General features: G+C 30.0%; 1 long non-coding RNA gene across 1 annotated transcript; it reads right to left on the bottom strand.

The window, feature by feature from the left end:
- Positions 1–3,183: 3,183 nt before the first annotated feature.
- On the bottom strand, positions 3,184–6,154 carry LOC135266726 (uncharacterized). The gene is made up of 2 exons (XR_010334890.1): positions 6,038–6,154; positions 3,184–5,985 (listed from the first exon to the last, which is right to left on the bottom strand). It is a non-coding gene; the product is annotated as an uncharacterized LOC135266726 (long non-coding RNA).
- Positions 6,155–9,247: the final 3,093 nt, after the last annotated feature.

Genomic DNA, 9,247 nt, shown 5'->3' with positions numbered 1-9,247 from the left:
ACCAAAGTGAAAATTGTTACAGTTACTGAACAAAAATGTAATTCAATTTTCAATGTTTGAGACGAAGTCGAAAATGCAGCATTTAAAAACGACTCTGAAGATTCCAGTAACTTATATGTCACCTCCTTTTTCTTCTAACAAAAGTAGTTAGAGGGTCTATATAAGACACACCCTGATTTTCAAGGGTAATTGTGAAAAAAAGTAATAATATTAAGCAGTACCCCGATTTTCAAGGGTAAACAGAAAAGCAAAAAAAAACGTTAAAACACCCCGATTTTCAAGGTAATCTTGAAATATCGCTAGCGCTCATGAAGGACTTCGTCCGAATATTTTAAGCAAAATGACCAATTTTCAAGGACAAATAGAAAAATAGAAAATATTGCGAAAATGACCGGATTTTCAAGGGTAAATAGAAAAGCAGAAAATGCCGGATTCGTTTATATAAATTTCTTTTCCTTCATTATATGAAATGAGTTCGTTGTTTTCTGAGGTGTTCACCTCTTTGGTGAACACCAAATTATCGTTACTTTTCTCTAATTCGTATAATTCTTTTAAATAAATTCTATCCTCTTCATCTATTTTATATATTATTTTTGAAATGAGCCCTTTGTGATTACTAATAACCAATTTTCAAGGACAAATAGAAAAATAGTAAATATCGCTAGCGCTCATGAAGGACTTCGTCCGAATATTGCGAAAATGACCGGAATTTCAAGGGTAAATAGAAAATATTGCGAAAATCAGGCACACTTCATTTTTTTAAGGAAAACACCATGATTTTCAATCAAGCAAAACACCCATGGTTTTCCAGGTAGTTCAAACAAAATAACCCGGTTTTCAAGGTAATCTAAAAAAAGCAAATATCGCTAGCGCTCATGAAGGACTTCGTCCGATTATTAAGCAAATTAGCCCCGGTTTTCAAGGTAATCTAAAAAAAGCACAAAAACACCCCGTTTTTAAAATCGCTTCGCTCATGAGATAAACCGTGCAGGATCGTATATTGTGTTGCATCGCCTGGCGGTTTTTCTTTTTTATTATTTTATTGGCGGTATCTGAATCTGATAAGAAGAAATATTGGAGGCTGTCCTTAAGGTATAGTCCCGAAAATAGATGAAGGTCATCAACGTTATTGGCACAAATTAAATAGTTAGATAGTAAGATAGTGCATTAATAAAAATTTTAAAATTCTTTAGGACACCAAATAAAATTTTATCTTTAGAGGTGAACTGCATAGTAAAACAATATTGTGATTGCTTGAACGTTGAGTTTTCAATTGATTAATTATTAATTCACAATGAAAAGTATTAAAATCCAAACGGTATTGTATCAAAGTTCTCTAGAATAACTCTCTTGTCATAAACAAAACCAAATTCTTTTGTTTCTATTTTATTTAAAAGTTCTTTAGTTTTGGTATCTCTGGTAATTCGATTATATTGCGTACTGATTTTACTGTCTTTCTTTTCTAAAATATTATTTATACTATTGGAATTAATCTTTTTGGACGTTTCATAATTTAACGTAAATCCTTTTATTTTACAAACAACTTTACCTGTGTTTGTTTTATAACAATAACTTTTAGGACCTGTTGATATCCATTCTATTATCCATACATCCTTACCTAATTCGTCTGTCCAATCTCCCAATAGACAGCCTGTTTTAACAGTGTTTTTTCCATCATCTATATATACAATGCTATCTGTATCATAATATACTACATTTTCTCCTAATATGTCTAACATTTCGTACAATCTTAGTCTAGCATTTGCAGTTGTAAAAGCAGCTATAAATATATTGGTATTGAAATTATTTTCTACATAGCAATCTTTATACTTGTAATCAATTTGTAACATATTTTCATTTATTTCATTGATATGTATATTATCAAGTCTGTCATCTAATAAAATTTCATAAAATCTTTTAACATCTGTAACATATTCTGTTGCACCCATATTTTGTCTTTGTCCAAATTTACCCCATAAGGAATTTAAGCATATTTTAGCAACAGCCCTCTTTCCAGGGTTATTTTCTATTTTACCCAATTCAATACCTAAATTTTCTTTTACAGCTTTTCTATATTCTTCTTCTGATTCAAAATCATCCTGCCAAGGGCTTGTTTCTAATTTAATTTTCATAAACGCTTTCACATATCCTTTAAATAAATTTGATGATTTTTTTTCAAAATGCCAAACCTCATCAATACTTATTATTTTATAGCCTTTTTCAATTGCTTTTTTTACTTCGTTGGTACACCAGGTTCCTCTGATAATTCTTTGAGATTCTGTATGAGAACATTTATCTTTTTGATTATTTAATTTTGCACACAATTGACATAATGGAAATGTTAGTTTTTCATCACCGAATTCCCTTCGGTCATGAGGGCTTTGCCCGAATTTGGTTTTATTCTTAACAGGTAAAACGGGGTGATACAAACCTTTTGGTGGTAAAATTGCACATTTTATTAAACCATACCAATCTGAATTATACGTACGAGGTTTGAATGTTTTAGTAGGATGTCCAATTGGATAATCATCGTAACATTGTACTGTTGGATATAAACTGCAAATATCTATATATTTCATTTTCTTCCCCTTAACGCGCAATTTTGTTGCATTCGTTCTTCCTCCAAAGAATGCGTTTCTAGGATTAAGTTCTTCCAGTTCCTTAATTTCTTCTTCAATTTGTTTCATTTCTTTCTTATATTCTTTTGACCTCGTCCACTCACATTCCCACATTTCTATTAAGTTATAACCAGCTTTTTTTAATTGCTCGCTTCTTTCTATTGTTTTCTCATAAAGATCTTCCATAGTTGTTTTATTCTTATTATTAATAAAATCTGAACTATAACATTTTGTACAACCGTGCCAAAAACAACCGTGATATTGGTAAACAGTATTGGATTTTTCATCAAACCCGTCAACTTTTGATCCACATATTTTCACTTCGCCTTTGTTCAATGCGTGTTTTATATTCGGATTATGAAAACTATTTAACCATGAAATTGATTGTTGAGAATATTGATCTTTTTTTAGATTATCAACAACAGCTATTGTATCTTTCTTAATATATTTTGATCTATATATAGCCATACAAACACCAGCAATAGTAATATATCTAAAAGGGTCTATATTAGCAATTTCTAGAAACTGATTTCTTAATTCAAGACATCCTCTTAATAATAATAATAATAATAATAATGTTTATTGATGTTACAAATACAAAGTATCTTACATACGTCACCAAGAAAGAAAAGAAAACAAGAAAATACACTTTAACCGTATACAAAAGCAGATAATAATAATTATATAAGAGAACTTAGTTAAGATGACATTTTACAAAAATAATTACTGAATTCATCAACAGAGTAAAATGCCTCTTGTAGCAGGAAAGATTTAACACAGTTTTTGAAAGCCTTGAACTCAAGGTTTTTGTAGGTGTCAGGTAACATGTTAAATAATTTAATACAGTAATAACTTGTGCTGTTTCTAGTACGTGATAATCGCAGAAAATTTGGTCTGAGTAAATGCCGGAATCTGGTGGAGTATGCATGATCAAACGAATCATATTTGTTTAAGTTTTGATGAGTATATAGAAGACATTGCAAAATATAAGTGCAGGGAACCGTTAAAATTTTGAAGTTACTGAAATATTGACGACAGTCACTCTGATAGTGACAGCCAGCAATAATTCTGATACATTTTCTTTGTATTTTGAATAATTTAGCTGTATGTGGCGAATGACCCCAAGCAAGGATGGCATATGAAAGAACACTGTGAAATATGGCATGATAAACTGATAATAAAGTTTTAGTCGATAAGGTAGATACCAACTGCCTAAACAAGAACAATTTTTTAGAAAGTTTGGTAACTAAGTAGTCGCAATGAGTTTCCCAAGTCAATCCACAATCCAGAAAAACACCTAACAGCTTAATAAAAGAAGGGGTAATAAATGATTTGTTTAAGGAAAAAATAATTTCTTGAGTTTTGGCACAATTAACGGTAAGTTTGTTACCAATAAACCAGTCTTTAATTTTGGTTTCAACACAAGTTTTTATGTGATCCAGAGCCTCTTTTGAATCAAAAGCGCCATAGATAGTGGTGTCGTCAGCAAACAGTAAGAAATTAGTATCTTTAATAGAAAGTGGCAGGTCATTTATAAAGATGAGAAATAGAGTCGGTCCTAGGACCGATGCTTGCGGTACACCAAATTTAATTTCCATTTTGTTGGAATTAATATTGTGAGCAGAAACGAACTGACATCTATTTATTAAGTATGAATTCATCAAATTAATACTTCTGACACAGAATCCATACGATTTTAATTTTTGTAACAATATACCATGCTCAACACAATCAAATGCTTTTGTTAAGTCCAAACAGCAAACATAGGTATTTTCCTTATTTTCAAAACTAGACAAAATTTTTTCACTAAGGTAGTTAATAGCTAGGGATGTTGAGTGATTACATCTAAAACCAAATTGGAACTGCGAGTAGAGACTATTATTCTCAAAATACGAGTTGATTTGCTTTTTTAAAATAAACTCAAAAACCTTTGCTAAAATAGGCACTAGAGAAATAGGTCTATAATTACTGATGTCATTCGGATCTCCTTTCTTAAAAACCGGTACAACTTTGGAAATTTTTAGAACTGCTGGAAATAAACTTTCTCTAATACACCTATTAATGATTTTAGTCAGAGGAATAACTATAAGATTTACTAACGATTTTAGAATTTTTGAACTAATATTGTAGGCATCACGACTATTAGATTTCTTCAAATGATTAATGGCATCCCTAACTTCGTTATACGAAACTTCATGGAAAGAAAATCGAGAGTCAGTTTCAAACGATGTTAAAATATTTGATGTTTTGGGTAACGCGTTAATTGTATTGGCAGCAATGTTAGTAAAATAGTTATTGATAGTGTCAGGCGACAGATTCGTAGGCAATTTAACAGAATTTTTTCTCTTTGTGTTGACAATATCCCACAATGCTTTTTGTTTGTTAGGGACGTTGTTGATCATGTTATCATGAAATTTAACTAAAGCTTTTGCAATTTCACTGCGATAGAATTTCCTGAAATCAGTGTAAACCTCTTTATCAATAATTTGTTTGTTTTGAAGCTGAAAAAGCAGAGTTTGCATGTTACGTAAAGCTCGCAAATTGTCATTAAACCAATTTTTTGATGCTCGAGTGGAAAAAATTTTTTCAGGAAAACAAATAGATACATAATGTACTAGAATACTGTTAAATTGAGTAAATAAGTCTTCAACATCATTGTTAGTATTGTTGATAAAATCCCAGTTGATATTTTCAATAAAGTTATATAGGTGGAATAATCCTAAAGTAGTTATAGGTCTATATTTGGTATTAGAACTTTCATTTGCCACTAGAGACGAAGTAGGAACAAAGACACTCATACATACACCACAATGATCAGATAATCCTGGATCATGAGTTGTTACTTGATAATCATTGATTTGAAAGCTAGTGAAAATGTTATCGAGGCAGGAATTTCCTCGAGTTGGAGTAAAAACAGTTGAGTATAAACCATATGAAAGAAAAGTATTAACCAAAGCAACAGCAAGCTTATCCGAAGTGCCAAATTTCACATTGAAATCGCCTGTTACAATAATTTTATTATTGGTTTTGGTTAAAGACGAAAGCATTAAATTTAATTTTTCCAGAAAAACATCAAAATTCCCCGAAGGTGAACGATACAGTGTAACTACATTTAAGTTGTCATTTAATAAACATCCAGAAACTTCAAAATCAAACTCAATACTATTAAAACTCAAAGATTTGCAATGAGTCATGGAATTATGAACAAAAATACTTACTCCACCATGATAGCGCAAAGTTCTGCAAAAGCTAGAAACTGTACAATAATTTCCTAATTTAAGAACCTCGATTTCATTAGCCGTCATCCAATGCTCATTGATACATAGTACTTCAAAAGGGCCATCAGACAGCAAAAAGGCTTCTAGATCTAAAATTTTGTTTTTTAAGCTTTGAATATTAAGGTGATATAAATTTAACACAGTTACGCCACTACACTCTGGTTTGGTGGATTGTTGTTTTGGGGGCGCCTGAAGAAAAAACGATTTATAGTAACTCCACAGGGCCAGATGGAAGAATTCATGACTTGTTCAAGTTCTCCTAGTTCTCCTAGTTCTTCTTAATATATCAACATCAGAATTACAATAATCATAAAGTTCTTTTTTAAAATCAAACAAATAATCGGCTTTTCTTTTTTGTTTATGCCATTCTAAAAACTCTTCCCTTTCTTTTGGTTTCATAGAATTCGCACCATAGTATTTTGTATCAGGTATTTTTCCAATATAGTTCTGATTTTCCGTTGTATTGAAGAAATGTGGAAAATAACCTTTTTTCAGTTCTTTTAGACCGAATGTTTTAGGGAAGTTTTTTAAAGGTCCTTGAACAAAATTACTACTATCAATAATTCTTAAATTAATTGATTTTATTTCCATTAACATAATTTTAGATCCATTATATACGCAGAAAGGTTTAATACCGTTTTCAGCGCAATATTTTAGAATAAAGTAAGAATCATAACCTTTAGAATAATGTGCAATAGCTGTGTGTCCTCGATGATCTCTAGAAATTAACCAATTACAGAAATCTTCGTTAGTCTTAAAAGAATTAATATTTCCGCTAAAATCGTGAGATATAACTAAATTAGCTACGTGTTTGCCTGTTTTTTGCATTGCTTCATAATCAAAGAATAAATATTTTTCTGTATAAGAACATTTAGTTGTATGGTATTTAGATCCGCATTTAAGGCATTGAAAACTCTTTGACGGAGCCAACTCGTGAGCCTTCGGTGAACTCTCTTCGCTTTTTCTTGGTATTTTAACACAATTTTTACAATTTTTATATTGATAAATGTAATATTTTACTCTTTTGTTTATTTTATCAGGATGTTCATCAGGATATTTGTTTGTTTTATCAGGACGTTTGTCCATTTTTTTAAATGTAATATCATGAGTTTTATATGTAAATCCTGCTTTATTTTTCACATCTATCAAACCATTATAAGTCATAACTAAATCATATTCTAACATATAGCCTATTAGTTCGTCACCCCTTTTAGCTAATCTATCTGGTAAAAACAACTTAAATTCATTATTCAATGTAACTACAGCTTTTTCTTTACCGTCTTTAGTAAAAAGTTGCAAATCTGTTATGGAATATCCAGAACCCTTTTCCAAGTCTTTAAGTAATAATGTTTGTTTGTTTGTTTTATCAGGAAAAGCGTCGGCACTAGTCCATTTCGTGGACGCTTCGCATGTTACTGTACAACCTTTTCTATCACAATTTTTACAACCTTTTACTTTGTATTTTTTATCACCGTTTTTCATTATTGTCTCACATATTCCGCCTTTTTGTCGTTTCCATTGCATATAACATTTATGTTTTAATATTTCAACTTCTTTATAACAATTTCGACATTTTTCCCATCCACATCTGTGTTCTTCTTCTATCATTTTGTTACCTTTTTTAATGATTTGATTACCCTTCTTGTTATTTCCGTCTTCAATTATTTTATTTCCTTCTTCAATCATTTTTTTACCTTCGTCAACCATTTTATCACCTCTTTTGAGTATTTTATTACACTTTAAGCATTTATGAAATCTTTCGCAAATTTCTGAATGATTTTCTAAACATTCTTGATTAAAGCAATATCTATTACATTTTTCACAATATATTCTTTGTTTAGAGTCTTCTTCATGTTTAGGTTTTAAGCATAATATGCATATTTTAACTCCTTTTTTGCATTTATGTCCGTCTTTATTTTGATATGGTTTATCACATTTTTCACAATAATAAGACTGACTACAGAAAGCTGTCATATTATTGATTGTATCAAAATGATTTCCGTTTTTATATAAATATACTTTTACATCTTTCTCTTCTCCAGAATAAATTACTTGATTAAAACATTCGGCTGCTACGATTTTTATTTGAATATTTAATAATCTTTCTATATTCGCAATATCATCTAAAGTAAAATAATTTCTATTATATTCTCCAAGTTGATTACATAGTTCTTGAGCTAAAGTAGTTTGTAAATTTCTTCCTTTTCTAATATATGTTATATCATTGTCGTTAAATTCTTTACCGAGTATTATATTTGTTTGATAAGTTAATCCAACAATAACAGCTCTTGGACAACATAAATTATCTTTGTTTTTTATCGATGTTATACTTCTCTTTGTTCGCGAGTCTTCTGCTATATTTAACATCTTTACCCTACTACCTGCGCCTCTAGGCATATTAACAACTTCGGCATGAAATGTGCAACCATATATATCTAAATCTTGATTTGAAGTTAAGATACTTTGAATATTGTTTAATAAATTGTCAATATCAGAAGTTTTTGATAACCCTGTGGAAATAGGGGACCAAAGATCATTGTGATTAACTACTATATTTAATAAATCTCCTTCTTTGAAATTTGTTTTCTCTTTTACTATTTTAATCATTTCATTTAAACCCTCTCTAATGACAGTTATTTTTTTCATTATTATGTCTGAAAGATCAGACTTGGGTGAATCTTCCTCTTCGGCTTTCAATAATATAACTTTATAGTAAACTTTATGTTTCTTCCATTTTTTGGTGTATTCAGCTTTTGTTTCTATTATTTTGATTTTAGATTTTTTTGAAAGTTCTGTAAAATAATCATCTTCGAAAGCAAAAGGTTCCATTTCTTCAATTTTTTGTAATAATTCTGCCTTCATAATTTTTGAGTAACCTTTGATATTCTTTTCTTTGGCAATTTTTCTTAACTCTTTTATAGTTGTATGCGAAGCACTAGTCGATTCGTTTTTTGACATGGTTTCCTCTAATATTTTCTCTAAACTTTGCGACCCGATTTCGTTGAGAACAGTATTTAAATTCGCTTCATTGTTTACATTATCTGAAATTTGATTCACTAGATCTGTTTTTTTACTATTTTGCTTTATCTTTAGGTCTAATTTTTCAGCAATTAATTTTAATTTTTTAATATTGAGTCTATTTAATTTATTAAACCAATCGCCTGCATTGATGAGCTCTTCTTTTAGAATTAATTTTATAAGATCTAATTTAGTCTTTGAGTTATATTGCGAATAGTTTTTTAACCCCATCTTTTTTGCGATGGCTATTATTTTTTTTAAACTTAGTTTATTTAGTACAATCTCATTATTTGCTTGTGGTGTTAAAAAATATTTATCCATCGAGGACGACTC

The sequence above is a fragment of the Tribolium castaneum genome, chromosome 7 (genome assembly GCF_031307605.1).
Source record: "Tribolium castaneum strain GA2 chromosome 7, icTriCast1.1, whole genome shotgun sequence".
NCBI classification, from domain to species: domain Eukaryota; kingdom Metazoa; phylum Arthropoda; class Insecta; order Coleoptera; family Tenebrionidae; genus Tribolium; species Tribolium castaneum.
Note: the sequence above shows the minus strand (reverse complement) of the source record. Positions and strands in the feature narration are given on the sequence as shown.